The sequence below is a fragment of the Callorhinchus milii genome, unplaced genomic scaffold (assembly GCF_018977255.1).
Source record: "Callorhinchus milii isolate IMCB2004 unplaced genomic scaffold, IMCB_Cmil_1.0 Scaffold1, whole genome shotgun sequence".
NCBI lineage: Eukaryota > Metazoa > Chordata > Chondrichthyes > Chimaeriformes > Callorhinchidae > Callorhinchus > Callorhinchus milii.
This window is the reverse complement of record NW_024704742.1, coordinates 118,336,702-118,342,990: the sequence shown is the minus strand read 5'-3', so window position 1 is coordinate 118,342,990 and position 6,289 is coordinate 118,336,702.

Here is a 6,289-nt window from a genome sequence, read left to right as displayed (position 1 = left end):
CTAGCAGCATGGAAAAAGAATAATTAGTTCAAGTGCCAAATTTTGGATAGGCTAATAACAGTGGAAAGTGATTCCTGGTAAGGAACGGCTTTATTAAGAGAAAATATTACTGTTAGGAGACTCTCAAGCCTTTAGGTTCGAAGGTGATGCACACTAAGTGGTCTTATCACTGGTAACATTCATTAAATGAATGACATTACAACACTTGTGTGCTCCAGAGATGAAATCTCAGCTTCAAATTTGCTTTATATTTGCAAATAGATCGATGTTGCACTGTGCAGATTTCAGGTAGAGGTGCCTTGCTTTTGCTAGGTTCCAACTCTGTTCTAAAACACATGTAAATGTAATCATAAAGAGCTTCATCTGAAATTTCAGTATAATATGAGCTGACATCTCCCTCTCTTTCTCTTCCTGTCCCAAAAATTGGATCAAATCTGGAAATGTGATTTTCTTTATTCAGACCTCTCTCCAGCACAGTCTGGGAAAGATCTGAAATGAAACTTTTTGTTTTGTTTAATTTTAGTCTTTTCTAGCTACAGTATTTTGTTCTCTTAAAAACTGATTTATTGCATTTCTTATGACACTGCAGGGGAGAAAATCCACCTGGGTCTAGATTCACTCTATTTCCTTTGCATCGCAAAGCAAGCAAAATTTGACAAATTGTTGAATCTCTGAGTCTTCATTTTGAAGCCAGTTCTCTGTATTGCTTAAGGAATGTACATAAAAAAAACAAACAAACGACAGAAAATTGGTTTAAAAATTAAACCCCAGATTTCAAAATATGGCAAATTGTTGAAGTCCGTCTTCATTTTGAAGCCAGTTCTGTAGTTCTTAAAATAACTTACAGAAAACTGGCTTCAAAATTATGACACCATTTAAAGAACGTGCCAAATTCTGCATGCTCTGAAATGCAAAAATAGGGTGGCCATACATCCCCGAAATCTGGGGACAATCCGGATGAGGTGTGGTGTCTCTGACCAAATCTGCCCTGTCTGGAGTTCAGCAGCAACAACAACAACTTGAATTTATATTGCGTCCCTCTCTCAGGGTAGCGTCCCAGAGCACTCCAGCAACAACTGAGCAAGAACAATAAAATTCTGAAACATATGCTCATCTGAGAGATACAACAGTAATCCAACAAGCTTCTCCTGTACTGCCAGCGTCAGAAATTGTAGTGAGTTAAATTTTTTTAATATATATGTATATAGATAGATAGAGAGATGAGAGGGATAGAGAGATTTGGCTTACAAAATATGATCACCGTAGGTAAGACAACAAACTAAGTCGAGTTGAAATATCTCCCCCCGCCCCCCCCACACACACACACAGACACACACACAATTTTGGGTTGACCCTGTACCTTTTAAACTCTTTGTATTTAATCGCACACATAACGATTTGCAGTTTCACCCACAAAACACAGTGTCACTACACTTTACAATATATTCTGCGAAGCGCTTTGAGACATCCGGATGGTGTGATAAGGCGCTGTATCAAATGCAAGGATTATTATTATATGAAGAATGAAACTTTAGTGAAAATTACTTGTAAAATAATCTGTGCTGGAACTTCCCTCAGTTGTGTGTTCCCCTTTGAGTCTCTCTTCTGCCCCCCCACCCACCCCCCAACTCCCCTTCCCTCCACCCCCAGGACTGTCACATACAGAGCAATACATTGAATGCTTTCCCAGTGCAGACCCTGGTTCTCTCTCTCTCTACCCCTCTCATCTCTCTATCTATCACTCTCCTTTCTCTCTATCCCTCTCCTTTCTCTCTATCCCTCTCCTTTCTCTCTATCCCTCTCATCTCTCTATCTATCCCTCTCCTCTCTCTCTCTACCCCTCTCATCTCTCTATCACTCTCCTCTCCTCTCTATCCCTCTCCTTTCTCTCTATCCTTCTCTCTCTCTATCCCTCTCATCTCTCTATCTAACTATCCCTCTCCTCTCTCTCTACCCCTCTCTATCTCTCCTCTCCTCTCTATCCCTCTCCTTTCTCTCTATCCCTCTCCTTTCTCTCCATCCTTCTCTCTCTATCCCTCTCATCTCTCTATCTAACTATCCCTCTCCTCTCTCTCTCTACCCCTCTCATCTCTCTATCTATCCCTCTCCTCTCCTCTCTATCCCTCTCCTTTTCTCTATCCTTCTCCTCTCTCTCTATCCCTCTTCTCTCTACATATCCCCCTCCTCTCTCTCTCTATCCCCCCCCCCCCTCTCTCTATCCCCCCCCCCCCTCTCTCTCCCTATCCCTCTCCTCTCCAACCTCTCCATCCCTCCTCTCTCTCTCTCCACACACACACACACACTGGGAACAGGAGAAGGGGTGGATCGTGTGTATGATACGTCATTGGGGGCTACTCGTCAGCCGCCCATGTGTTGAGGAGAGAGAGAGAGAGTGAGTGAGTGAGTGAAGGAAGAAAGAAAGGAGGTGGAGAAGGAGGACATCGCGGGGCAGCAGAGACCCCCCACCCCAGCAAATACACACAGAAGCACTGGGATTTAAATGCACGGAACTGCAGGAAGAGGGGCCACAGACCCGCAGTAACTGAGCCACCAAACCCTGCACCGCCAGAGGGGCTCTGGAGCAGATCGGTAAGGCTCACTGTGGAGTCAGTTGTGCTGTGATTGAAGCAGGGACTGGGGGGGGGGGACTGGGGTGTGTGGGGGGGGGGGCTGGGGTGTGGGGGGGGACTGGGGTGTGGGGGGGGGGGCTGGGGTGTGGGGGGGGGGCTGGGGTGGTGGGGGGGGCTGGGGTGGGGGGGGGACTGGGGTGGGGGGGGACTGGGGGTGGGGGGGACTGGGGTTTGGGGAAGAGACTGGGGTTTGGGGGGAGAGACTGGGGTTGGGGGGGGCTGGGGTTGGGGGGGGCTGGGGTTGGGGGGGGGGGCTGGGGTGTGTGGGGGGGCTGGGGTTGGGGGGGGGGCTGGGGTGTGTGGGGGGGGCTGGGGTTGGGGGGGCTGGGGTTGGGGGGCTGGGGTGTGTGGGGGGGGGCTGGGGTTGGGGGGGCTGGGGTTGGGGTGGCTGGGGCTGGGGTGTGTGGGGGGGGGGCTGGGGTGTGTGGGGGGGGGCTGGGGTGTGTGGGGGGGGGGCTGGGGTGTGTGGGGGGGGGGCTGGGCTGTGTGGGGGGGGGCTGGGCTGTGTGGGGGGGGGCTGGGGTGTGGGGGGGGGCTGGGGTGTGTGGGGGGGGCTGGGGTTGGGGGGGGCTGGGGTGTGTGGGGGGGGGCTGGGGTTTGGGGGGGGGCTGGGGTTTGGGGGGGGGGCTGGGGTGTGTGGGGGGGGGGGGCTGGGGTGTGTGGGGGGGGGCTGGGGTGTGTGGGGGGGGGGCTGGGGTGGGGGGGGGGGGCTGGGTGTGTGGGGGCTGGGGTTGGGGTGTGTGGGGGGGGCTGGGGTGGGTGTGTGGGGGGGGGGCTGGGGTTGGGGTGTGTGGGGGGGGGCTGGGGTTGGGGTGTGTGGGGGGGGCTGGGGTTGGGGGGGGGGGCTGGGGTTGGGGTGTGTGGCGGGGCTGGGGTTGGGGTGTGTGGGGGGGGCTGGGGTTGGGGTGTGTGGGTGGGGGGGAGATCCACTCCCAGACAGTGTGGGAAAGTCAGGGCAAAAGCCATTGCTGGACTAGTGATCCTAAACGTGGTAAGGAAGCCCCAACCGGTGGTCTGGGCAAAGGCTAGACGGGGGGGGGGGGCAAGGTTTGGGGATCAGGGTTGTGGGGAGTGTGTGTGATCTCTCACAGTCTTGGCTGGGGCAGGTTTTAATAATCATCATAAATAATAATACGATTGCATTGGGATTGCTACAGGCAAGAGAGTTGGGTGGAGGGGGTTAGGCACAGACAGAGAGAGGGGGCGAGGGAGAGAGAAGAAATGAGATACTGTATATTTTAACCCCATCAGCAAAGACCTTGGGCAAGTTTCCTTACTCCACACAGAGCCTAATAATAATCCCTCCAAAACCCAAAACAATAATAAATTGGTCATTTTCAATCTACGACTGTCTGTGGGACATTGCTGTGCGCAATTGGCTGCCGCGTTCGCCCACAAATATGCAGTCAATTCACTTTACAGTGTGTTCTGTGAAGCGCTTTGGGACGTCCTCCCGACGTGAAAAGCTCTATATCAAATGCAAGGATTATTATTATTATTATTATCTCAGAGAGACGAGGGAATTCCAAAAGAAAGAGTTGAATAATAAAACCAATCCCTGGAAATGCTTTCAAATGGGTGCAAACTGGGAATTCCAGGCTGCAACTGACTGGGAGAGAGTTCCAGGGGAGGAGGTGACTGACTGACTGAGACTGACTGAATGAAAACTTTTAAAGGAAACTGTGATAAAAAGAGCCCAGACCCTGTGAGTGGCTTTGTGCTACTTTGGTTCGTTCAGGAGGAGTGAAGTGAAGTGAAACTGTGGGTGTTTTCCTTAACACCAGGGAGTGAATGAATGGAGCTCCAACCCCAGCTTCATCTCTTGTCTGAAAAGTTTCAGGAGTTTGGTGTCTATATGTCTCTCGCTCTCTCTCTCTCTTTGTGTCCCTCTAGTGCCAAAAGCAAACCAGGACTTGCAATAAAGTCTACTTGATAATAATAATAATAATAATCCTTGCATTTGATATAGCGCTTTTCACGTCGGGAGGACGTCCCAAAGCGCTTCACAGAACACACTGTAAAGTGAATTGATTGTATATTTGTGGGCGAACGCGGCAACCAATTGCGCACAGCAATGTCCCAGACAGTCGTGGATTGAAAATGACCAATTTATTATTGTTTTTGGCTTTTGGAGGGATAGCACCGAGATCCCCTGTGTAGGAACACTTACAGTATTAAAACATCTGGACAATAAATATTAGAAAGTCTGACTGGATGTTGAGGAGAAGTGGGGTGTGTGGGGGGGGTGTGTGTGGTGTGTGTTGGGGGAGAAGGTTCTCTCTCATGGTAAAACCTGCAGTTTGAACACTTTTATTGAAACAATGTGTTGTTTTGGTTGGTTGTCTTTTTTTTCTTTGGACTCGAGATTCATTCTGCAACTGGTAATAAAACAAAGCTAAGACTTGATGGGATTCTGTTGTAGGAAAGAGAGAGAGAGGGAGGGAGAGAGGGAGTAGCTCTGGTTTGCTCTGCTCCCAATTACAGGGCAGACAGATAGACAGACAGACCAAAAAGGCAGCCAAAGGCAAGCAGAGCCCTGGGGTGAGGGGGAGAAGGCTGTGAAAGTGGGTTGAATCGTGACCCAGGCAGGGCAAGTCGCGACATAACATCATCTCTCTCAGGGGATGACTTTGATCGTTGTGAACTCGCGACTTAACTCTGTCGCTGTGTGAGTGTGTGTGAGAGTGTGTGTGTGTGTTGCTCTTCCATCTGGAAAGGGGGTTGTTGCCGCTGTAAGGACCGGAGAGATGTTTTTTAAGCCATTTCAGGTAAACTGGGAAGTGGGTCAAAAAACAGTCGAAAGCTTCCCCCCCCCCCACCACCCAAAAATCTCCCATCCCAAGCGGAAGCATTTACTGCCCAGAAGATAAACGTGGGAAGAATAAACGGATCAGTAATACTTGCATTTGATGCAGCACCTTATCTTGTCTTCGAGACGCCTCAAAGCGCTTCACAGAATATACTGTAAAATGTAGTGACCGTGTATTTTGTAGGCGAAACGCCAGGAGCTATAATGTGTAAAACCTGGACTTTGTTGGCAGTTGTGGTTGCGGCTTATCGCTCCAAAATGTACACTGGCAGAAATTGTGTCACAGTCATCAATGTTGCGGTGTGAATGTCATCAACGTGTGTCTACAGTACAGCAACTTGCCAGCCCCCAAAACAGGCGCAAATCCAGCCAGATCTCCATAGCAAATTAAAGCAGTGTGTACGGTATCATTAAATCTGCAGATATCAGCAGACAGCGTTGCAGTCAGATCGCTGGGCTCATTTGGCAGCTATGATGTCTGTCGTCTGAACCACTAGATTAAATTACTGCCTTCTCCCCTAATCGCCCCTATCTATTCATTGCTCTTTGTATTTAATATTTGACTTGCCTAAGCGCTGTCACAAGGCTTGTTCGGGGAATCCTAACCAGTTTGCTACAGGAGAAATCACAGCAGTCAATAAGCTTCTCTCTCGTGTGTTGCTGGTTATTCATCTCAAAGCTGCTGCTACCACTGCCACAAGTTCTTCATTCAGCCCATTGTTGTCTAGCTCGCTCCAGACACACATTTGGAAGGACAAAATCTATATTTGTATTGCTGGTTACTTGTTACAGTACAAGTGGTTCAGAAGTTCATTTACACAGCATATTAGTCTTTAATAAAATCTCATTA